Source organism: Macrotis lagotis, chromosome X (assembly GCF_037893015.1).
Source record: "Macrotis lagotis isolate mMagLag1 chromosome X, bilby.v1.9.chrom.fasta, whole genome shotgun sequence".
NCBI lineage: Eukaryota > Metazoa > Chordata > Mammalia > Peramelemorphia > Peramelidae > Macrotis > Macrotis lagotis.
Window position 1 is genome coordinate 702,276,475 of NC_133666.1, and position 26,720 is coordinate 702,303,194.

A 26,720-nucleotide genomic window follows, 5' to 3' on the forward strand; every position below is an offset into this window, starting at 1 on the left:
GTAGTAAAGGATTTTCCACCCTGATTACAGTCAAAAGGTTTCTTTCCTGTGTGAATTCTCTGATGTTTAACAAGAGAATCCTTCAATGAAAAAAACTTTCTCCATTGATTAAAATAATGAGGTTTCTCTCCACTTTGGACTCTCTCTTGTGTAATGCCACATTCTCGCCACATGAAGTCACAAGCACTGTAATTCATGATCCTTTGCTTTTGATTTTCCTTCACAGGCAGGCTTAGTTTTCCAAAATTGTATTTCATTTCTAGTCTGATTTCTTCTTCTGAAAGAATTAAACAATAAAACAAATATATACAAACACGATATATAGTCACAAATATTTACTACCCCTTCCTAGAAATGGGTAGAACCTAAACTCATTCACTGGTTGGTCCAGCTTAAGGCCCAGTCTAATTCTTCTTCTATTGTCACATTCTTCTTCGTAAAATTCTCACTTGACCTTAAAAACCACAATCTCACCAAGTCCCAGGGACTCCTCAGCAAATGGTAAGCCCTTTACCTCCAGTCCCTCCTCTAGACTTTCAGTCTTCTTTCACCCTATTTCCTCTTTATATGCTAGAATCCAGTAGTATGGCCCTCTGTTCTGTTCTGAGGAAAGGATGTTCTACCATTAGACTCTGTGGTTATTCCCTTACCAACTCCCTGGTGGCCAACTAAAGATGATATTCCACCATAAGTCTTTTCCAGTCCTCCTAAAATGTGCAGTTCTCCCTATCTTAATTAGTTCCACTTCTGTCCTGTCCATCATGGGTTTCTCTATAATTGTTGACTTCTTCTCTGCCCCCTAGAATGTAAGTTGCATGGGGGCAGGGAAAGCCACTTAGATCTATTTTTTTTAAACACTTAGTTCTATTGATGTGTTGGGTGCTTTACACGGGGACTGGGCCATTATGGGAATTTAGATGTTCATTGACTTGAAGAAGGTTTAGGAAAGAGCCCAAAGAAATTAGCCTATCCTCTTTTTTGCTTTCACAAAACAATTCTCAGTTCTCAAATCACTCCCTATGCCTTTTCTTTTAGGATCTGAGATTGATCCCTGGAAGGGAGTTCAAAGACCATGGAATACAACTTCCTTGTTTTACATATAGAGAAAGAGATTCAGTGGTTCAGTAACTAACCCAAGAAGGCATCATCAGGAAATACCTGAAAAAGAAACGAAAAGCAGGTGTTCTGGGCTCCATATCCAATCCTTGCCTCCCTGTGCCACACGGAGGTCTGGCTATTATACCTGTCCTATACCAGCTTTCACTTCACTCATCTGTACAGTGGCTCCTCAGGCCTTCCTGCTTCAGCACACATGGAACCTCCCTTAACTCAAAATAACAGATGATATCTTGCCTGGAAACTGGAAGGCCTGGGCAGGGAAATCAGTTGGGGATAAAAATGAAGAGAAATGTGACATTTAGATCTCACTGGGAAAGAGCAGTAAATTCAGAGCAGATTAATTCTGAGAATCCATTAAGTATATGTAATGCAAGGAACACAAAATAGGATGTATTGCTTGGCAAAAATGGACTTTTTATTATTTTGAGAGAAAAGGAGGGAGCTGGGGTAGGAACGATCCAAGGAGTCACCTTCTCCCAGATGTTTGGGGCTACAGTTGATGGAAAGTTATGTAAAGGTGGGACAGGTAGTGTCAATGTGATGGGAATTGTGGGATATCCCACTGACTGAGGATGGAAGCCAGCCTTTCTGCCTAAGAGGACTTGACCTCCACAATTTGTTTCAGTCAATCCTATCATCTGGGAACTAAAGAAGTTTAAGAGATGTTGTTTAAATCTGCTGACCCCACCAAAATAACCAACAGGACTAACTGACTTTGCCTTCATGAATCAGCTTCCACAGTCCCTAGATATGGGGAAGAATTTGCATCAATTTGTATCAATTTGATTGTGAAATTGAGAGTCACCCTAGAACAAATATGAAGATAAGATTACAGACAAATCTAGGGATTTCTTCAAGATTATCTTATCATTCTTTGGTCCCTGTTCCAGCAACCATTTTTCACCTCTATCAGATGATTCTAAATATTATGTAGTTATTGATGTGTTCAGTAGATTTTTCACCTGGACAGACCCCAACTCTCCCATTTGATAGAGGCCTCACAGTCCAAGTGGGCCAGACACCCACAGGCCTATGTCAAGTTGCCTTCTCTAGTTTCTCAACTACAACACCAGGACATTCAGAACAGGCCCCTCTCATTCTCAACATTATGTCAATAATTGATGAATTCCTTCACCCATCACTGGCACGTGAAGAATTCTCCAGCTTTCTCATGGAAGGACACAATGCCTCCCTTGTTAAATTTCAGTTTTGTCAGTCATGGATAGAATACTTGAGACATACATACATATATATGTATATGTATATATACATATACATATATATATATTTATATATGTATATATATACATATACATATATATATATTTATATATATATACATATACATATATATATATATATATATATATATATATATATATATATATATTTTTTTTTAGGTTTTTGCAAGGCAAACGGAGTTCAGTGGCTTGGCCAAAGCCACACAACTAGGTAATTATTAAGTGTCGGAGGCCGGATTTGAACTCAGGTATTCCTGACTCCAGGGCGGGTACTCTATCCACTGTGCCACCTAGTCACCTCTACTGCATCACCTAGCCACCCTGGACCTATTTTATAAGAAATGTAATGATTACTCTCCCTATAGGCCCAAACTTACAATAAGACAGCAGAATAGAGCTGTCCATGTTACAGCTGACTCCTCAAGGAGTTGTGAAAACAGATGAGGGAAGTTGCTCCCCTTTTACCTCTTCTTGTCAAAGATTCACCGGAATGCTATGAAATGGAATAAAGACTTTTATAAGTCATTCTGCAAGATTCCTAGTTTCTGCCTCTCCCTTCAATCAACCAGATTAATGCAGACATGGCACTATTGTTTCTTGAGTTGTTTTGCAAGGCAATGGGATTGAGTGTCTTGCCCAAGGCCAAACAGGTAATGTAATTATTAAGGGTCTAATACCAGATTTGAAGTCAGGTCCTCCTGACTCCAGGGCCAGTGCTTAGCTGACCCCCACTTTGGACTAATGATCATCACAGTAAGCGCATGGGCTCTAGAGTCCTGGATCAGAAGTTTGGCTTTGCCCTCTATCCTGTTGTACCTATTTGGTGCTTACATGATAAATATTCAAATTATTTCATGACCTATCCTACCTGTAAACATAATGCAATTCCTCTAAGAATCCCATCTCACTTTGTTGCTATTACTGTACCAGAGGTCACATGAAGAATGCCAACAGTGATTTTTTCTATTTACCAGCGCATGAGATTTGATTCTGATCCATTACCTTTAGGGAGAATAGACATTACTTCATTTTTAAATGGTTCTGCTCATTTAAATAAAATTAGATTCATCATAACAAACAGAATTTTTAAAAAGTACATGCCATCTCACATCTAAAAATTTGTCTAATAGTTATTTGAGTTCATCATCATTTTGAAAGGTTGACAGCATGACTCATTCTTGTTCCTCTTCCACCCCTTCCCATCTTAAGAGGTTCACAGCTTTTCAGTGATTGAGATCATGGTCCAAAGGCTTTGAACTAAAATTTTTTAAATGGCTTATTTAGCAATAAATAATGGCCTAATTTAATTTCAAGGATATTTATCCTCTGGGACACCAAACATGTGCATATTTTAACCATAAAAGGGTTTTTCTGGAGATTCCAAGCTGTCATAATCAGTTTTATGTTGCTTTAAGATATCAAGCAACGATTACATAAAACTCCAAAAGCTTATAAGTGCAATATTAAGAACCTATAAATCCGTTCTGCAATTTTGCTCAAATTGTTTTCAAAGTCTCATGAAGACTGATCATTCATGTGACAACTAGTTCCTGAACCAGTGTGCACAATGCAGGAATCTCCATTTAAAATCTCCCCTGGTCTTTGCTCAAAAACTTATTTATGCATTATTTCTTCTCTCATTTTACATCCACCCTTGGCTCCTACAAGGTTCAATGGGGAAAAAGAACTGCTTGATGTTTTCTCTCAGAGTGAGAATGGGCCTCGTAAACTTCCTACTCCCTTTATGACTCAAAGTGCTGCTTACCTGGTCTGACATTGACCTCCAGGTCCTCAGGGATTCTTCCTCTCAGTGAATCTTTGAATCTGAATGGCATAGCAAATACAAATTATGAATGATTGAGAACAAAGAACTCTGATGCAGAACTGATGCTCAGAGAAGTGAGCCTCAAAAGTAACACTGGGTGATGATCATCTATGCAAAACTGAGCTCTTCCCAGGAATGCAATGCTAGGATAAAAGGAGAGGAAGAAAAACATGGAAATCGAAAGTTTACAAAAAGATGAATGTTGAAAACTATCTTTTGCATGTAATCAGAAAAAATAAATTTCAAAAGGAAAAGCTCTGATATAAAATGTTTCAGTCTTCTGAAGACATACCAATGAAACTCCCATCACAAAAGCTGGTTCCAAGAGAACTAGTTTTTGAGACCCCTAACCTCTGTCTTAGAGAAGGCTGGGTCTATTTAGACTGAGACAGAATAACAGAATCATACACTCTGAGGGTGAAAATATAGCTCAGTGGTCCTCTAGTCCAACCCAAATCTAACAAAAAGATTTCCCCTAACCCACACTCCAAAAGTGGATAGTCAGTCCTTGCTTAAAGAATTCCCATTATCTTGTCAGAAAGCAGTCCGTTACCCTTATGGATAGCTTTAATGGACAAACCAAAATTGCCTTTTAGTTTTTGTTCCTCATAATTACAAATAGAAACAATATGAGCAATATCTACTCTCAATTCTTTTGGTAATGTCTTTAGGAAGGCAAAAGAAGCCCCAGGCAAATAACCCAGGGAATAAACGACCCCCATGACTATCTGCCATAACGTTTACCTTGATAGGAAATAATATTGGGTTCTCCAAAACAAGGAGGGGATATTCCCTCTTACTTAGGTGTATGGGAACAGAGGATTCTAGAATTTCTTGGTGGAGCTAGAGATATTCTATGACTTGGTGACAGATCTCCAGTTTGGGGATCCTAGACTGAGATGCTCACTCAATAGTAAGAATTCATGGTTTCCTCATGCATCAAAGAGGGTCCAAATTTTTTTCAGAGGTTCCAACTCCTCTCATCTTCAAGACTGACAAATTTGTTCCAGAGTCCAATAACACAGTCCTGACCACTCTTATTATGGAGAACTTATCTCTCTGGAATGGGCCTGAATGGGCTAGTCCAATTCGGTTGCATTCTCTCACTTCCTCTGTTCCTTAAATACTTATACTTCCTGATCCACTTGGACCTTCTGATGCTCCTGGAATTTCTCATGCTGAAGAGAAACTGCTGATGGCTACCAGGCACAACTTCCTCTTCATGAGCTGTCATCCTTGGGGACTTTATTGAAACTTTCTTCCTTCAGACTCTGGATCACAAATGTGGATGTTATCTTTTTTCCTAGTATATAGCGTTACACACACACACACACACACACACACACACACACACACACAGAAACCAATTGTGCAAAGTCTGTAAAAGCAAGAAGAGAGCCCTAGGCCATGTGTGCCTACCTGGGAACACATCACTAAGAGAAGCAGTTACAGATGGAAGTATGACCCCAGGTTCCTCAGACTCAACATTAGGATCGATATCCAGAGGAAGAAATAAGATCCTCAGGTGTTTTTCAGCTGGACAGATTATTCCTAGATCAATAGGCTCTCTCTCTTAGGGTTGGTTAGGGGGCTGCTTCAGGAATGAAGGGTCAGCAGAATAGTCAGGATCTCCTTTTTTATTATATATATAATTTGTTTTCCAATTATATAAAATAATAATTTCTACCTATCAGTTTTCAGTAAGGTTTTGAATTTTACACATTTTCCCCACTGTCCCTTCCCTCCCCCTTCCTCCCCTCCCACAGCAGGCAGTCTGATAATCTTTACAGTGTTTCCAGGCTACACATTGATCAAAATTGAATGTGTTCAGATTAAACTCACAGCCTTGAGGAAAAAATATAATATTAGAGATAGCAAAATTATGTGGTACATATGACAACTTAAAAAAAATTGAAGGTAATAGTCTTTGGTCTTTAAACACCACAGTACTTTCTCTGGATACAGATGGAATTCTCCATTGCAGATAGCCCCAAATTGTCCGTGATTATTGCACTGATGGAATGAGTAAGTCCATTAAGGTTAATCACCAACCCCATTTTGCTGTTGGGGTATACAGTGTTCTTCTGGTTCTACTCATCTCACCATCAGTCCAGGCAAGTCTTTCCATGCTTCTCTGAAATTCCATCCCTCCTGATTTCTTTCTTGTAATTGTATGGATGGATTCTTAGTCCTTTTTTTTGGATGTTTAAAACAAATTTGCTTATTTCTGAATTTTACAGTTTTTCCCTAATTTTACTTCCTTCTCCCCACCCCGCCCCACAGAAGGCAGTCTGTCAGGTTTTACATTGTTTCCATGACATACTTTGAGCTAAATTGAATGTGTTGAGAGAGAAACCATTCCTTAAGGAAAAAAAATATAAGAGAAAGCAAGATTATATAAAATATATTTTTTAAATTACAGGTAGCCTTTCTTCAAACTCCACAATTCTTTCTCTGGATGCAGATGGTATTCTCCATTCCAGATACCCCCAAATTGCCCCCGATTGTTGCACTGTTGAAATGAGCAAGTCCATTAAGGTTAATCATCAACCCCACATTGCTGCTAGATCGTACAATGTTCTGGTTCTACTCATCTCACTCAGCATCAATTCAGGCAAATCTCTCCAGGTTTCTCTGAATTCCCATCCCTGGTTTCCAATAGAATAATGTTTTATAACATGTATACCATAATTTGCTCAGCCATTCCCCAATTGAAGAACATTCATTTAATTTCCAGTTCTTTGCCACCACAAATAGACCTGCTATGAATATTTTTGTATAAGTCATCTTTTTACCCTTTTTCATGATCTCTTCAGGACAGGATCTCCTCTTCTGCCCTGTCTCATTCTACTTTCTTCTTCATAACATCCTATTCATGAACTGCCTTCCTTTGGTACTTTATTGGAACTTCTCTCTCCAGCCTCCAGATTACAGATGTGGATGTCAACTCTTTTCCTAGTTTATAGTGCTGTCCACATCAGCTGTAAAATGGATGCTATCTTTTTTCCTAGTTCATAATGTTGTAGACATCAATCATGTAGGGTTTGTAATTGTAAGCAGAGAGCCCTCAGTCATGCTGCCTAGATGGGATCACATCAATAAAGAGGCAGCCATAGGTGAAAAATAACCCCAGGCTGATCAGGCTTCATATCTGAGTATCTCTCATCTTCCCTGCCTAAGGATCAATATCCAGAGGAGGAAATAGGACCCTCATTTGTTTTTTAGCTAGTAAGCTACTTCCCAGATCATTGCTGCAAGTATCTCTCTCTCCAATAGGGTTTCTCTCCTAGGGTTGGCTAGGCACTGCTTTTGTAGTGAAGAAGGGCCGAGATCTCATCTGCCATGTCTCATTCTACTTTTCTTTCCTCCTTCCTCCTCTTCTTCTATTCCCTTGGCCCCTTTACCTAGATTCTGAGAAAAGAGACTATAAAAATAAATCATTTAGTCTTCAGACCACTTCTCCTGCCTCTACAAAGTCTCCTCTACATAGGCCCTTCTTGAACAGGCAGTGGCTCCATATAATGACCTCACTGTGACCCAGAGCTGCGAGGTCATTGGAAGGATGTCATCATGAAACTCTGAAAGCCTTGCTGTATTTACTTGGGGATGCAATTCTGTGGAGAAGGTCTTGAAACCAGAAGGATTCTGGGTCAATGTATATTCATATGAATAGGTGTGTGCACATGTATATACCTCACAGTGAATCTTCATGCATGTGTAGACATACATATATATTGTGTATGTACAAATAGAGACGAATCTAAACATGGCAGCATTTATATGTGTAAATATGATATATGCATGCCTTCAATGAAATTATTTTTCTCATCAAAAGGTATGTATGCATTTCAAAATAATGTATACATTATTTGACTCCTTCAAGTGCCCTTTGAAAAACTTCTGACTTTTGCTAAAAATTCAGCATTATTCATCACAATCATAAAATAAGAAGAAACCAAATTTTGTATAACTAGTCATTCCTCACAGAGAGGAAACAGCTGGAGTCAGGAAGACATGAGTTCAAATCCAACTTCAGACATGGACGCTGGCTATGTGATTTTCCTAGGCAAGTCATTTAACTGCCACTACCTCAGCAGCTTCCCCAGTTGAAAAATGGGAGTTATAGAAGCACCTATCTCCTAGGGAGAAGGATCAAAAGAGATATCTGCAAAGCTCTGACACCAAGACTAGCACAGAGTAGGAGCAACCCCGAATCTAGTTATTATTATAGTCATTGCTAGCATGATCATTACATGCAAAATATCCTTGAATATGACACAATATAGACATTGTGCATGAGTCACTGAAACTCCAGGAGCTCTCTGTAATAGAAGAATCTGGGACTAAGGAGTTGATTATACATTAATATCCCAGCAATCCAGTGATATCTTCTTCTTGGCCTTGTTACTACCTCAGGAGAGCTCTTCCCACACGATAATGACCTTCCACAATCCCATGCCAATGCTCAGATTCTGTGAGATCTGTTCCACCCTTGGTATAAAACTGAGGAGTGTAGAATGACAGAAACAGACACTAGACAGACAGAACCTAGATAAAGGAGTTCCATGACATGCAAGAGAATTTGATTAAAGGAGTAACCCTAACCCTAAGCTGATCCAGGCCGACCCTAACCCTAACCCTGAACCCTAACCATAAACCCTAACCCTAAACCCTAATTTCCGATCCGACCCAACCCCAACCTGGATCCATTGAGGAATGAGTTTTTTATCTTACAAATTTGATGCAATTTTCTATACAGTTTAGAAATAAGAATTTTATCAGAACTCCAAAGTGTGAAAATTGTTTCCCAGATATTTTCCTTACTTTGACAGAACTGGTTTTATTACTGCAAAAACATTTTAAATTTAATAGTCAAAATCATCCATTTTGCAATTTAAAATATACTTTCTTCCTTGATTATAAATTTCTCCCCGTTACAGAGACTGAGAGATGGAGTGATTCCTGACCTGTTAATTGGCCAATATAGTAAATGCCTTTATGTCTAAAGCTTGAACTCATTTTGAAATTATGATGGTATAGGGTGTGAGATGTGGGTCTCTACCTATTTTGTGCCACACTATTTTCCAGTTTTCACAACAATTTTGTCAGATAGTTCTTCTTCCAGATGTTATCTTTGCCTTTGTCACACTAGATTATTTGAGTCATTTACTACTGGGGTTTTTAAAAAATCTATCCTCATCCATTGATCCATCACTATTTCTTGACCATTACCAAGCAATTCTGATGACTACTCCTTATAGTACAGCTTTTGATTGGTAGAACTAGGTTACCTTCCTTTACATTTTTTCTATCATTTTTTCCCCCATCATTTCCCTTGTTATCCTTTAACCTTTTGTTGCTCCAAATGAATTTTATTCCTATTTTTTCTAGCTTAGTTAAATTGTTATTTTGTAGTTTCACTGATACAGGACTAAATAAGTACTTTAATTTGGGTAGAATTGTCTTTAGCTCAATGTAACCATGACTAATTGTCATTTTCCCAATTCTTTAGATCTAACTTTACTTATGTGAGAGGGGTTTGGTATACAGCAAAGTAGTAGGACATAAAATGAGGCAAAATAAATCATTAGCTTTTCCACAGATGAACAAGAAGGCCCAAAAACAAGAGCTAGAAAGAGAAATTTCATTTAAACTTACTGCAGACAACAATTGACACCCAAATCAAACCTGGAAACTGTATGAATGCAATCACAGGGCTATCATTTTCATCATATTCCTATCTCAGTCAAGGAACTCAGAACTGACCAAAAACTTGGAAGCTGAGAATAGAATATAAACAGCACAGACAAAAGAGACTGGAAATGCTTTGTCCATGGTACTAAACAGTTTACACTTTCGATATTTTCATTTCTCTTACCTTTCACTCTTTGCCCTTTGGATTTTTAATTCCTATATATTTTACCCATTGGGGGCAGTTTTGTACCGAGCAAGGAAAAAGATTCAAAAACTTAAGACACTTTATCAATGTGCCCCGGAATAAGATGTGGAGGAAGTTTCCACCTCAACTCTGTGAATGAACCAGCACGAAATGATCTAGCCAACTAAGGTCAAAGGAGAGCCAGAGGAGACAACAGGTCAATTCCTTTGAAGACAGAATCTGTAAGTAGGAAAACAGTGAGAGAATCCAGTAACAACCTACTGAAACTCAACTATAAGAATCAAATTTAAATCAGGGACTTGCAAAGGAGTGAGCAGACCTCCGTCTGGATCACTCCACTTGGGAAATGCTGACAACAAGAACCCCAGAATGAGTTTTGAAAATAGAAGAATAGGAAAAAGTCAATGACATCTTACTACCACCTTTCTTAATAAAGGGACAAATGCAAAACTTAAGAGTTTACAATATTATCCATTTCTGTAGATTGAAAAAGATGTCCATTTCACTTGTTTGTGTCTTGTCTGCCTGCCACCTTGACCAGAATTAGAAAAACAGAGACTTTCTTGAGTTAAATGACTTGCCCAAAGTCACACAGCTAGAAAATTAAAAATCTGAAGTCAAATTTGAACTCAGGTCCTCCTGACTCCAGGGCTGGTGCTCTATTTAGTGAATCACCTAGCTGCACCAAGAGACTCCATCTTCTTAAATTCTTTCAAATTCCCTAGAAAACGTTTCATTCCCTTGATAACTTTTAGCTTTAGGTGAACAGGCCAAAAGGAAAGATCACTTTGCTTGTACCATTAGCCCAAACAATGTTCTCTAAGAATCAATGAAGTCTGCTTGACTTTCCAAAATTATTAAGGATCATGCAAGGGAAGATTTTTAGTAGGAAATTGCAAAGGCTCTTACCAACAAAGTAGTGACTGCTTTTCTTTTTCCACATGTGTTCTGCTCTGCCTCAAGTGTATTGGAATTCATTTGTCACCACCATGATCATTGAGTCACAACAATCAGGGGACAGAATACAAGTCATATTGAAGAGAAGGTTCTTGATTGACACCTGCAGTGGTCTCAATGTAGGCTGAAAATGTACTCATAGGTGGCCTGTGGGAGATATAAAATTCCCCTGAATTTCCCTGAAATTGTACTCCATTGGGCAAACTGGTTTCTTCTCTTATTCAAGTATTTTCCTCCAGTTGCCATTGTACTACCATTTTTTTTCTTATTCTGAAGACATTGTGTTTTTGAGAATGTCAAGCTGTCTTTTATCACAATGCTAGTTTGGGAAACTCAGGTCAAATTCTAACATTTCTCTCCAGTATGGATCCTCTGATGTGTAGTAAGATATGACTTCCTTGTAATATCCTTTCCACATTGATTGCATTCAAAAGGTTTCTCTCCAGTGTGGATCCACTGATGTGCAGTAAGATGTGACTTCCTCATAAAAACTTTTCCACATTGATTACATTTAAGGAGATTCTCTCCAGTGTGGATTCTCTGATGTTTAATGAGAGTATATTTCATTGAAAAAGACTTTCCACATTGATTGCATTCATAAGGTTTCTCTCCAGTGTGGATTCTCTGATGTTTCCTAAGAGCCTCCTTCAATGAAAAAGCCTTTCTACACTGATGGCATTCCTAAGGTTTCTCTCCACTGTGGACTGTGTGATGTTTAATAAGAGCACACTTCCATGAAAAAGCCTTTCCACACTGATTACATTCATAAGGTTTCTGTCCAGTGTGGATCCTCTGATGTGCAGTAAGATGTGACTTATTCATAAAAGCCTTTCCACATTGATTACACTTAAGGAGTTTCTCTCCAGTATGGACTCACTGATGTTTAATAAGAGTATCCTTCATTGCAAAAGCCTTTCCACAATGATTACATTCATAAGGTTTCTCTCCAATGTAAATTCTCTGATGTTCAGTAAGATGGGACCTTAGTGCAAAAGCTTTTCCACACTGATTACATTCATGACATTTCTCTTCAGTGTGGATTCTCTTATGTCACCTAAGAGTGGACTTCAATGTAAAAGACTTTCCACATTGATTACATTCATAAGGTTTCTCTCCAGTGTGAATCCTTTGATGTCCAGTAAGATATGATTTCCTCGTAAAAGCCTTTCCACACTGATTACATTCATAAAGTTTCCTTTCAGTGTGGATTCTCTTCCTAAGATTTTACTTCAATGAAAAAGCCTTTCCACACTGATTACATTCATAAGGTTTCTCTCCATTATGGATCCTTTTATGTCTATTAAGATATGACTTGCTCATAAAAGCCTTTCCACATTGATTACATTTAAGGAGTTACTCTCCAGTGTGAACTCTCTGATGTTCAGTAAAATGGGCCCTTCGTGTAAAAGCTTTTCCACATTGATTACATTCATAAGGATTCTCTCCAGTGTGGATCCTCTGATGTGCAGTAAGATGTGACTTGTACCTAAAAGCCTTTCCACACTGATTACATTTAAGGAGTTTCTCTCCAGTGTGGACTCGCTGATGTTTAATAAGAGTATTCTTCATTGCAAAAGCCTTTCCACACTGATAACATTCATAAGGTTTCTCTCCAGTGTGAACTCTCTGATGTTCAGTAAGATATGATTTTCGGATAAAAGCCTTTCCACACTGATTACATTCATAAACTTTTCCTTCAGTATGAATTCTCTTATGTCTCCTAAGATTGGACTTCAATGAAAAAGACTTTCCACACTGATTACATTCATAAGGCTTCTCTCCAGTATGAATCCTTTGATGTTCAGTAAGATGTGACTTGCTCATAAAAGCCTTTCCACACTGATTACATTCATAAGGTTTCTCTCCAGTGTGAATTCTCTGATGTTCAGTAAGATATGACATGGTCATAAAAGCCTTTCCACACTGATTACATTCATAAGGTTTCTCTCCAGTGTGGATTCTCTGATGTTGAATAAGAGTATCCTTCCTTGAAAAAGCCTTTCCACACTGATTACATTCATAAGGTTTCTCTCCACGGTGGATTGTCTGATGCTTAATAAGAGTATACTTCCATGAAAAAGCCTTTCCATACTGACTACATTCATAAGGTTTCTCTCCAGTATGGATCCTCTGATGTGCAGTAAGCTGTGACTTATACATAAAAGCCTTTCCACACTGATTACATTTAAGGAGTTTCTCTCCAGTGTGGACTCGCTGATGTTGAATAAGAGTATCCTTCACTGAAAAAGCCTTTCCATACTGACTACATTCATAAGATTTCTCTCCAGTATGGATCCTCCGATGTGCAGTAAGCTGTGACTTATACATAAAAGCCTTTCCACACTGATTACATTTAAGGAGTTTCTCTCTAGTGTGGACTCGCTGATGTTGAGTAAGAGAACCCTTCACCGAAAAAGCCTTTCCACACTGACTACATTCATAAGGTTTCTCTCCAGTATGGATCCTCTGATGTGCAGTAAGATGTGACTTACACATAAAAGCCTTTCCACATTGATTACATTTAAGGAGTTTCTCTCCAGTGTGGACTCGCTGATGTTTAATAAGAGTATCCTTCATTGAAAAACTCTTTCCACACTGATTACATTTATAAGGTTTCTCTCCAGTGTGAATTCTCTGATGTTCAGTAAGACGGGACCTTCGTGTAAAAGCTTTTCCACACTGATTACATTCATAAGGTTTCTCTTCAGTGTGAATTCTCTCATGTCTCCTAAAATTGGACGTCAATGAAAAAGACTTTCCACATTGATTACATTGATAAGGTTTCTCTCCAGTGTGAATCCTTTGATGTCTAGTAAGATATGACTTTCTCATGAAAGACTTCCCACAGTGATTACATTCATAAGGTTCCCCTCCAATGTGAAATTTCTGATGTACAATAAGACTTTTCTTGGTAGTAAAAGCCTTTCCACACTGATTACATTCATAAGGTTTCTTTCCAGTGTGGATTCCCTGATGTTTAACAAGAGAGTCCTTCAATAAAAAAACCTTTCCCAATTGATTAAAATCATGAGCTTTCTTCTCCAATTGGGATTCTCTCTTTTGTAATGCCAAATTCTCTCCACATGAATTCATTTGTGATGTTTTGCTTGTGAGTTTCTTTCACAACAAGGCTTAGCTTTCCAATATTCTCCTTCATTTCAGGTCTGATCTCTTCTTCTGAAACAACAACAACAAAAAACCAGATACACCAACACCTTATATACTCACATATGCTTACTTCTCCTTCCCAGCACTAGCACAACACATTTACTATTTATTCCCCTGCCCATTGAGACAAAATTTAATCTTATGGAAATAGAACCTAGTAGTTTAAAGTGGCACTAACTTATAGCCTAAGGATAGTTTACTTTATAAACAGATGGACAATAAGCCCATTGGGATCCCAACAACAAACATCCACTACACCTGTGACACAGGCATTCTCATGACATTTTCATGACATTCACAATGTAAGCCATGAGCTTAGACCCAGATGGCTCTGGAGAAGAATATGAGGCTGGTGACGTAGCATCGCACCCCCTCACTCAAATGGAACTCATGGACTTGTCATGGCATCACCTCCCTCATGTCATGGTCTTCTTTGAAAATGAAGGACAAGGACAAACATAATTTCTCATACACAAAATGACTAATATGTAAATATCCTAAACACAAATCTACATGTACAATGTTCACTATACTGTTCACTGATGAGGGGAGGGAAATAGGGATGGAATGGGAAGAAAATTATGTAACAGAAATACGCATGTGGATGATGATGAAAAAACATTCACAATATATAATTAAAAAGAAAATAGAATTTTTAAAAAATGTAGTTTTATCTACCTTATCTCACATGCATCAAAAACATTCTTCTCCTTTTCCACTCCATATCACATGGAAAAGATTATTCTAATGTTTGCTAAACAAAATCCCTTGACATAAGAAAATTGTTCTCATTGTTTTTGTCATTCTTTTTTTCTCTAAGAAGACATCAGGGAGGCAATGTCATGAAAAGCAATGGAACTAGATTTGACTGAGAGGATGCTATGCCAAATCAGTAGCTTGACTTTCTCCCCTAGAGCCATCTGGGACCAATGGTCAAGTATTAATCAAAAAGCCTGGAGATGGCACTGGATGTGAGACCATCACTTCCTCAGGATCACACAACTATGAACTGCCAAGCAGCTGAGGATGAATTTGAAATCCACTCCTCCTGTTTCTAGGGCAGGGACCCTAATCCACTGTGTCACCTAGTTGCCACACATGCAAATAATCTCATTCGTACACTCAATGATCTTAGTATATCCTCAGGTGGCATCTCCATTTTTTTTTGTTAAGTTTCAGTCTCTTCCACACTGACGATTTTCTTATTATCACAAATAAAACCAGTTCAAGCTAATCTTTGAAACACATGTACTTGATCCATATATCCCCATGAGATTCTGTTCAATATCTTTCCTACATTTCATGGTTTAACAGAGATAATCATTTCCAAATTCTGCTCAATTCCTTTCCCTTGTATTTCTTTTTTTTCCTTTCAGTCCTCTTCCAAGGTCCCTGTCCAATATATATGACCACCATTAGACACAAACTGGCATATCTATGTGAAAATATTCTCTATACATTCCTATCAGTTCTGTCTCTATGTACAGATAGTATCCTTCAATTGTTCTTTATACTTAATCTGTGTATTTTTAATAGTGAAACAAAATAAGAAAATCATTAATTTCTCAAAATTGCCAAAATTCAATTGATATTCTTAATTCTAATTCTTCCAGAATTCTCAGCAGGTTTTGATATTGTCAGTCTCCCCCTTTTCTCAACATTCTCTTTTCTAGATTTTAGTAACATTATTCTCTCCTGTTGCTAATCCTCCATTTCCAAAAGGAAACTGATTCTCCTTGCTCCAACCCTCCCATCTTCTTGTATTCATAATGCTCTTCAAAGCATCTCCCAATAGTCCAATGCAATGCAGTACCCATCAATTCTCAAACATTCACACACCTGAGCCACATCTTCAATCTATAACCCTCTCTCTCAATAGTGTCACTTTCTTGTATCTGACCATAGTCACTTCACATCTGAGATTTTGTAAGAGGCTGCCAGTTGGTCCAGTTGTCTCAATTTAACACGCCCCCCCCCCCCGTCTAATTGCTCCTCTATTCAGTTGTCAAATTCTTCATCCTAAAATTCTCACCTGACCTTAACAGCACATTCTCACCAAGTCCCAGTGACTCCACAGTAAATGGATTCAATAACGAAATCCTATGTACAGCTATTAAAGCACTTAATCTCCAGCCCTTCCTCTAGGTTTTAAGTATTCTTTCACCCAATTTCACTCATATATGCTAGAGCCCAGTAGTATGGGGATCCTTTCTGTTCTATGGACAGGACGCTCTACCCTCAGAGTCCAAGGTTATTCCCTTTCCATCCCTGTTCCTAAAAACACTCTCCATGGCTTCCCTGATGGCCAACCAGAGAACATATTCCACAATAAGCCTTTTCCAGACCTCATTAAATTTGGGGTCTTCCCTCATTTAATTAATTCCATTTCTGTTCTGTGCATCTGGGTTTCTATACAGTGGTTAGCCTCTGCTCAGTTCCGCCACAATTTAAGTAACATGGGAACAGGGAAAGCCACTTACAATTAATGATGTGTTGGGTGCTTTACAGTGACTGAGACATTATAGGCACTTAGATGTTTATTGACTGAAAAAACTACCTAGTTAAGAGCCCAAATAAATTAGGCTATTCCCTTTTTGCATTGTCAAAAGAATTCTCCATTGTCAAATCCCAAGCAAAGTCTTTCATTTAAGATCATGGATTGATCCCTAAAAGGGATTTGAAAGACCATGGAATCCAACTTCCTTATTTTACATATGGAGATAGTGAGACTCAGTGGTTCAGTGACTGACCCAAAAAAGGCACTGTCTCAAAAAGTATCCCAAGGAAGATATTCCAGCCCCTAAAACTAGGCCTTGCTTCCCTGCAACACACAGAAGCCCGGCCATCATAACTGTCTTAAACCTGCTTTCACCTCACTCACCTGCATAGCTACTCATCAGGCCATCCTGTTCCAGCATCCATGGAGCTTTCCTTTGCTCAAAGTAAGAGATGATATCTTGCCTGGAAACTGGAAGCCCTGGTCAGGGGAAATCAGTTGGGGATGAAGATGGAGAAAAGGTTGAAATTTAATTCTCCTTTGAAAAGGTCCGTATACACAGAGCTGCTGCATTTTGAGGATAATTCCAGGAAGTACAAACATAGGAGCTTGGACTGACCCATGAGTGCTTCTAATGCAAGAAACCCAAAAGAGGATGGGTTGTTTTTCAAAACGGTCCAATCCTCTCCCCTCACCTTAAGCCCCGCCTCCCATCCAAACAGGTCCCATTCTGGTAACACCTCCTTCCAAAATAGGGTAAAAAGCGTTAATGTGCAAGACTAGCCATAGGCCCAGGGAACATGAACATTTTGCCCAGTTCCTCTCCCCTGCTCCTCGGTCCCTAAACCACATAGAAGCCTTGTGTGTTGCTCATTTGAGGAGTTGTTGCATCTTCAGGGGAGATTCTCTACTGGCAAATTCCACAATTGTGCCAAATGCTCTTTCTTGGCCAGTCTATTGCCTTGGCAATGCCAGAAGCATACAGGAAAGGAAGACAGGGTGGATGCCAGGCCTCCTGAAGATAAGTCTCAGAGCAGACAATTTCATATGGGGCTAAGGGGAAAGTGGTGGAGAAGTAGTAAGAACCAGGTACGGATGAGGAAATTTGGTCTTGGTACAACTTACTTCTTCATAAAAGGATGAACTTGGCACATACTTGCCAATATCTAGAAATCTTGTTAGTGCAGTGGAGAGAACCCTGGGCATAGTCTGAGCGATGCCAGAGTCAAAATTCAGTTTCAGTCGATGACTAGCTCTATGCCTAATCACTTGACATCCAAGTGCCTTAGTTTCTTCAACTGTCAAATGGGGATGATAATATTCACCTAACTTGGAAGGTTATTATCAGGATGAAGCAACATGATGTGGTAAAGAAAATCCTCATCATACCATCTGGCAAGCAGCAGGTGAAAACAAGTGCTTATTTCCTTCCCTTCCTTTCCCATCAACTTGGTTATTTTACATATTTTAATTCAAGATCAAGGACAGAATTGCAGGGGACCAGCCCTTTCCTCTCTCTAAATTTTTCCAACCCTCCACAGTAGGGAATGAAGAGGTTTCCACTGACAGTAGACTCAGTATTACCAAGAGAAGGGTCCTTACCTACAGAGAGCAGGTTCTGGGCATTCCCCAGCATGACCTCTTTGTACAACTGCTTCTGACAAGGGTCCAAGAGCCTCCACTCCTCCGGGGTGAAGTCCACAGCCACATCCTTGAATGTCAGCATCTCCCAGACCACCAAAAGTTATGACGTGTAGAGATGAAAGACTCTGTAAGAGTAAAGAGTCCACCCCTATTCAATTCTAGATGGAAGCTGAAGCACAGAGAACGGATCTGCCCAGCAGTCATACTGTACATGAAAGCCGGAGTCAGCTCTAAAACTCAAGGTTTAATGAGAGTTTTCAGATTCTCTTACATTTTTTCTACATTTTTTATATTTTGGTGTTTTATAGTGTTAAGAACCCAAGGGAACTCTGAGGAATGGACATTATAGGTCAGTGGGAACAAAGCTGAGAAACTCCTAGGAAGATAACGGGGAATCATGGAGAAGGTTTGTGGTCTATCTGGGATGTGGGAGGTGGATGTGTGCAGCAGAAAGAGAAGGTGAGGGGGAACTTCTTTATCAGACCTGACATAAAGGGAATCCTGAGAAAGATGGTGGTGTCATTCAGAAATATGGGAGCTCTCCAGATTCACTCCACAAACTGACAGAAAATCATCATGGATTGAGGACCCAGTGAAGAATGTGGGCCTGAGGTTTGACCTCACAGACACCTCACTAAATCAAACAACAGGAGGCCATGTGAGAAGCAGTGGGGACCTCAAGCCACTCACTTCATCCACTGTTCCCTCACAAAGTTTCTTCTAAAGCAAAATGGACTCTGAATGGCAGATGACTGAAGGACTCCCCCTCCCATCCCCCAAGACTATCTCGAAGTCAAGACTAAAAGTGCTGACCAGATGAGAAGCTGCTGAAATAGAAAGCAAGAACATTTTGGGAACAATTAGGCTGGGACTGAGTGCAGGGAAAAAAAGACCCTGAGGTTGAGCTGCCAGACAGAATTCATAAACAATAGCAAGAAGACTTGAGGACTAGGGCAACAATACTCACAGATCAGAATCAAAACATAATAATAAAATTAGGCTTCTAAAAATCAAATCAAATCAAATTAAATCAATTAGTAAAGGAAAAAGAACCGATCATTGATAGCTACTTTGGTATAAATGAATATTTGAGATCATATTCAGAGGAGAAGTGTGAGGTTTTAAAAAAAAAAGTCTCTCTAACCCCAAAGCATAATGGACAATGGATACAAATACAAAAAGGAATATTGTTTGAAAGTAAAAAAGAATTCAAAAATTAAGTCAGAGCAAATAAGAAAATATTAGGGGGGAAAAGCACATTAAGAAAAGGATGAAAAAAACAACCAATTGGAAAAAAAAGAAAATCTTTGGGAAGAAAATAAATAGAAATTTTAAAATCAAACAAGAAGGATGAAATAGCAAAAAAAAAAGTAATCTAAAGAGGGTGGCTAGGTGGCACAGTGGATAGAGTACCGGCCCTGGAGTCACGAGTACCTGAGTTCAAATGTGGCCTTAGACACTTCATAATTACCTAGCTGTGTGGTCTTGGGCAAGCCACTTTACCACATTTGCCTTGCAAAAATCTTTAAAAAAAAAAAAGGAATCAAAAATTTGAAAAAATGTTAAACAATTAGAACAAGATATAAATCTTAAAGAAAATAACTCTTTGAAAAGTACAATTAGGCAAGAAGGATTAAATGACACTATAAAAAATACAGAAAAAACATAAGAGAATCTGAAACCACTCATTTGAAAATAAGCTACTTGAACAACAGATTAAGGAGAAACAATATAAAAATTGCTAAGCTACATGAAAATGGATGTTACAATGTTACCAGATACAGTTTTACCAGAAATTATTAACAAAACTTGCCCTGAAGTTCTAGAACAAGAAGCAAGATAGAAACCAAGACTCCACTGATCACCACCTAAAAAAAAAATCCTAGAAGATTTGGTTGGTTCTTGTCCTTCATTATCCAAGAAGACCAAAGTGACATCACTGTTTCTGAGACAAATTACAATGTGTCCAACTGTTGCTGATCAGACCAGTGGGATAAGGAACATTTATTAGAATGTCAATGCCAAGTTTCCAAATTCCTGGGTTGAAAAAATATATTTTAGGAGTGGCTAGATGGCACAGTGGATATAGCACCAGTCCGGGAGTCAGGAGTATCTGAGTTCAAATTTGGCCTCAGACACTTCATAATTACCTAGCTGTGTGGCCTTGGGCAAGCCACTTAACCCCACTGCCTTGTAGAGAGAAAGAAAAAACTGCAGAAAATAATCAGGATTTCACAAAACCTAGCAGTTTCTATACTAAAACACTGTAGACCTTAGAACACTGAATTGCAAAGAGCTAAGGAGCCGGGGTTGCAGCCAAAAATAATAATTTCTCACAATGACAGACGGACATTCTCACAAATGTCACAAGTACAAAAAGAGTTTTGTGGAAAATCTTAAGAAAATTACTAGAAATCAATTAAGAGAGATGAAGGGAAAATGAGAAAAAATTAAGACCAATCCTAAATAATCAAGTAAATGATGAAAAGGAAGTCAGACAATTGGAAATAAAGAATCAAAAACTTCAGGAAGAAAATAATTCCTTGAAAAACAGAATTGGACAAGGAGAAACTAATGACATTCTAAAAGATCAAAAAGTAAAATGATAAAATGATTTCATCAGAAAAGCTACTGCTCTGGAAAACAGATAGGGGAGAAAAATAATATGAGAAGACCTAGACTACCTGATAGTAATGATGAACGAAAAAGAATCCTGATACAATATTGAAGAAATTAACAAGGAAAATTGTTCTATAGTTTTAGAAATAGAAGGATAAGAAGAAATGAAAAAATTCACCAAACACTCCTCAAAAAGATTCTAGGAGGAAAACTTACAGGAATGTCAGGGATAATTTTCCAAGCTCCTAGGCTAAGGAAAAATATTGGGGAAGCAACAAGAAAAAGTCAATTTAAATATCTGGAAGCCACAGTAAATTTTAGATAAGATGTAACACCTATTACATTGAAGGACCCTAGTTCTTGGAATACTGTATTACATAGAGCTAAAGAACTGAGGAAATGACCAAGGGTAACTAACTCGGCAACGTACAATTCTATATCCTCAATGACTTTAAGGTTGTTGTAAAAATAACTCTAGAACTTAAGGAAAATTTGACATATGAAATCTGAGAGAGAAAAAGGTAAACTTTAAAGAGCAACTATATGGGTCATGAGGTCAACTTATTTACTTGTAAAGTATGAAACTATTATCAGTACTATTATGGCTTTAATCATTATTTCAGTAGTATTGAAAGATAAGCTTGAGCTGACCTGGGTATCATGGAATGATTCTTAAAAATGAAACAATGTAGGGAGATATAAAAAGGAGTAATTATCTCATGAAAATGAAGCCTAAAAGGAAAAACTGATACAGAAGAATCTAATGGGAGAGGGTGGGGAGAGCTAGTTCTTTGCTCTCTTTGGAAATGGGTGAAAAACATCTGTTTTTCTGAAACATCTTTCTGAAAGAATGAATAACTTAAAGACCTGGACAAGGTAGCAGGGATAGGAAAAGAAGAGTAAAGAGGAGGATTAGGGGGAAAAGCATGAGAAAGACAGTGTGCTAAAACTGGAAGGAGGAACATATACAATTAATTGTAGCTAAGAAGGTGACTGATTTGAATTGATCCACAAAGTGAGAGATTCAACCCACAAAAATAATTAGCAGAAGTAGAATTTATCAAGTTAAGAAAAAATTAGTCAGAAGTAGTAATCATGATCACAGGCAAAGCTTAAACTTAAATTGATTTAATTAAAAGAGAAAATTACAGAAACTATACTATGTGTCAGCAATATTATTCTATATTGCTATAGATCATTTAAAATAACCAGCCAAGCTAAAACTCCTGAAGGTATGTCTGCCGAAAGAAACACAGGAACCCTTTGAAAATGATTATAAAATTATTTATTTTTATAAAAATAAACTCATAGCTAAATGACTGAAGTCAAATTTTTTCTTTAGGTGAGAGAAAAACCAATATACTATGAAAACTGAGAATTTTACCCAGCTAATACTGAAAAATTATCTTACTGAATTGGAAAAGATAATAACCATGTCCATTTGGATTTACTAAATGCCAAGGATGTCAAGATAATCAATAAAAAACTGATGGGGGGTGCAGCTAGGTGGCGCAGTGGATAAAGCACCAGCCCTGGAGTCAGGAGTACTTGGCTTCAAATCCAGTCTCACTTAATAATTACCTAACTGTGTGGCCTTGGGCAAGCCACTTAACCCCATTTGCCTTGCAAAAAACAAAACAAAACAAAACAAAAAGATGAAGGAAGGTCTGGCCGTACCAGATCTCAACTGGTATTATAAAATGCTAATTGTCAAAAACAATCTCTGATTAAAAATTAGAGCTGTAGATCAGGGGGATAGATTAAGGAAAATGACAATATAGTAAATGACTGTGGTAACCCAGTAGATGACAGACACAAAGATCCAAGCCTTTAGAACAAAAACTTGTCATTTGACAAAAAGCTGTGGAAAAATTGGAAAATAGCTAGACAGAAATTAGGCATCAACATCTCACACTCCATACCAAGAGAAGGTCAAAATGGGAACATGATTTGCTGATAAACCATGCTACTGAGCAAATGAGGCAACCCTCAAAATGTTTATTAATCAGGTGAAGAATTTAAGGCCAACAAAAAAGACCATTACAGGGGCGGCTAGGTAGTGCAGTGGATAGAGCACCAGCCTGGAGTCAGGAGTGCCTGAGTTCAAATTCAGCCTCAGACACTTAATAATTACCTAGCTGTGTGGCCCTGGGCAAACTACTTAACCCCATTTGACTTGCCAAAAAAACCAAATATATATTCCTAGTAAAGTCCTTGTTTCCCAACTACAGGGAGAAGTAAAATTAGCAAAAATATACCTCATTCACCAATTAATAATATCCTTTGATGAAAGGATATGAATAGACAGTTTTCAGAGAAAGAAATCAAAACTATCTCTAGCCATGTAAATAATGCTCTAAATTCCTATTGATTAGAAAAATGAAAATTATAACAACTTTGAGGTACCACCTCATATCTATCACATATAAGATAAAGGGAAATGAAAAATGTTGGAAGTGAAGAGGGAAAACTGGGACACTGAGGCACTCTTGGTAGAGTTGTGGACTAATCCCAACCATTCAGGAGACCAATTTCAAATGTTCCCCAAAGGGCTAGAGAGCTCTGCATATCTCTTGATCCAACAGTTTTTTACAAAGGGGGGGAAAGATCAAACTATGCAAAATATTTATAGGATCTCTTTTTCTTGTCCCTGAGAAAGCAAGAGGATATCCATCAATAAAGGAATGACCAAACAAGCTGCTGTGGGATTGTGATAGAGTATTTTGACAAGCAAGATGGCACAGGGAGAAGAAACCTGATTTGGGAATGGTTTGCAGTGTTGCCCATGTATAACCTCTACAGACTGCTTATAATCAGAGGGAATGTGGGGAGTTGTGTGGGGTTCTGTTTGTTGGTGTGTGTGTGTGTGTGTATACAATGCTAGGCAGGCATTGAGGCAATTCACAACTCAGGTGGTCCTTGAAAGTTGACTGTAAGGAGGGAGAACTTAGAAACTAACTGCAAGGACACCCTTATTAGGTGGTATGAGCACAGTAGTCAGAGCCCAAGGGCCCCATGAATCAATCAAAACACAAAGTTAACTGGGCAGTGTGGCTGCTAAGAGGCTCAGTTTAAAACTACTTTTTGGTAAAGAAATGATCCATAAGAAGGCATTGTCAGCTTCATGAACCCTCCCCTATGTCTATACAAATAGATCTGGTTGCTCATATTGGTCTGATGTTTGTCCTTCATTCTGGAAGAAGACCATGACATCAGGGAGATGATGCCATGACAAGCAAGTGAACTGCATTTCAGTGGGGGCTGGGGGTGGGGGGGAATTGTGCTAGGTTACCAGCCTCACTTTCTCCTCCAGAGCCATCTGGGTCTAGTGGTCAGATATGAATCAGGATGATTGAAGATGGTCCTGGATCCAAGGCAATCAGGGTTAAGTGACTTGCATAAGGTCATACAGCTAGCAAGGGGCAAATGACAAGAGACTGAAGTCAATCTACTGTCATCCTGACTTCAAGGTCAGTGCTCTATCCACTGTACCACCCAGATGTCCCTCCTTAGACCAGTCTGGGGATAGGCTGTACTCACCTGAAATTCGGGTCTGTGACTCCCAGGATCCATTGCCATGAATCCAGGATTCCTGCAATGGGACCAAGGACCAATGTAATTCCATTTGTTCAACTTTTCTGGTCTTTATCTATGTTGGGGTCCTGCTGCTCCCACCCATGATAGATCCACAAATATCGCAACAGCCAAAGCTCTACTATCAGAGCTTACTCCTAACCAGAAAAGGTTTCTCATCCTAAGCCTTTCTGTTCACCAGGAGGCAGACACCCCCGGAAAGTTCCTCCCTTCTTAACCTCTGCTTAGAAACACCCATAATCTTAGTCCCAGACTGACTACTTTGGGGATCAAATTCTGGAAGACTGATATTTGTCAACCTTTAACAATAAAACTGTTCCAATATCTCTCCAACTTTGGCATCTGGGTTTGACTAAGGACCTGCTTGGGGAAGGCCTAGGGCCTCTGCAGACTGAGCTGGGGAGGCAAAAGGATCACAGTAGGGGCAGGAGACTGGCATCCAGACATTTTTTTAAGGTTTTTTTTTTATGCAAAACAATGGGGTTAAGTGGCTTGCCCAAGACAACAGCCAGGTAATTCAAATTTGAACTCAAGTACTCCTGACTCCTGGACCTGTGCTCTATCCACTGTGCCACCTAGCCACCCCTATCCAGACATTTTTAAAGGGTGTGGACCTCCTAGAGTTGCAAAGGCCTAGGCCCTGCTCTTAGAAAAGAAGTTAAGGAGGAGACAAAAACTACATTCCTGTCTCACTTCATGCTATTCTTCATACTCCTCTCCCCAGGCTTCTACAGAGGCAGAAGAAGCTTGGGATCCCAGGAGGGCTAACCAGGCAGCACCTCAGTGACTCCTGGGGCACAGCCCTCCCTCCAACTGGTCCTTTGCCTCCCCACAGACATAATCTAAACTACAAAACCCAAGTAAACTGGAGAATGCAGAGGTTCTGGAATGACACTACAAGGAAAAGACCAGGGGAAACTCAGACTGGGAAACAAAGTTCAGTCTGGGATTCAAGCCCTAGGGGCCTGAAAGGCGTAGGGGCAGGAAATCTTTTTTGGTAGAGGCAAAGAATGGGAAATTGAGGGAATGCCCCTCCAATGGGGAATGGGGGGACAAGTTAAGGAGTATGAACAGTCTGGAGTCCTGCTGTTCTACAGGACAATCTGAGTGGCTGCACTTTAGAGAGGCATGAAAAGAAGTATTTGAGCTGAGGCTGCGCAAAGGGAAGGGAACCAAGACGTCACATTAACAACACTGGGAGTTGATCCACTGGGGGGGCAGTCCAGAGATCCAGGACAAGCTGGAGAGACCCATCGTGGACGAGGCCGGGCACGTGGGGGGCTGCCCTGAATCCGAGTGGACACAAGGGCCCCTTGTGAAACCTTCTCTCCCGTTTCCTGCTTCTCCCTCTTAAACACAAGGACTCGCGGGGAAACGCGCGTGACGCCTCGGGCCGGGCTGGGGCGGAAACGATCGAGGCCTGAACTTGGAAAAGTGAAAAATCAACTCAAAAAAAAGAAACTGAGGCGGGGAAGGAGGGGGCCGGGGGTGGGGGCAGGAGGAGGGTCTGGGGGAGAAGACATTCCCACAGGAGAGACCCTGGGCCCGGGGAAACCGAGTCACTGGGCCCCGAGACCGAAGCTCTGCTGGGAAGCTGGGGGCACTGGGGGACCCCCCGGGGCTCTGCGGGGGGCAGGGGGCGGGGCTCGGGGAGCAGGGGGGCCCGGGCCGAGGACCGCGCGGGGCCAAGGCCAAGGCCGGAGAGGAGGGGGCCCGGGGTGAGGCTGGGGCAGCGCAGAGGACTCTGGGAAATGGGGAGCGGGCTGGGGGGCGGAACTCGCCGGGAGGCAGAATGAAAAGAGGGGGAGCTTCACGGCGCGGGGAGCAAGTAAAAGAGAGGAAAGCGGGGGACGTGGGGGTCCTGTGGCTCCGACCTACCCGGGACCTGCACGCACAGGTCCGGCTCCACGAGGCGCAGAGATGGAGGCTCCCACGGAAGAGAGGACAGAGCTTCCACAGCAGGGAAGGCCGAGCAGGCGCAGTGCAGACTTCCTGCTACCCAGCAGCCCCCGCTGCCAGGGGCTTCCTAGTCCCAAAAGCTCCGTCCCCTGGGACCCGCGAGACTCCAGCATCCTCCAATCACATGCAGCGCCAGGACCACGGGGCCCAATCGGCCCCGCCTGCCGGAGCCCCGCCCTCCATCACGTGCCAAGCCTT

The 26,720-nt window shown here is 39.9% G+C and overlaps 1 pseudogene; it reads right to left on the reverse strand.

Annotated features, from left to right (window-relative positions):
- Window positions 1–300: 300 nt before the first annotated feature.
- LOC141497222 (uncharacterized) lies at window positions 301–26,570 on the reverse strand (annotated as a pseudogene).
- Window positions 26,571–26,720: the final 150 nt, after the last annotated feature.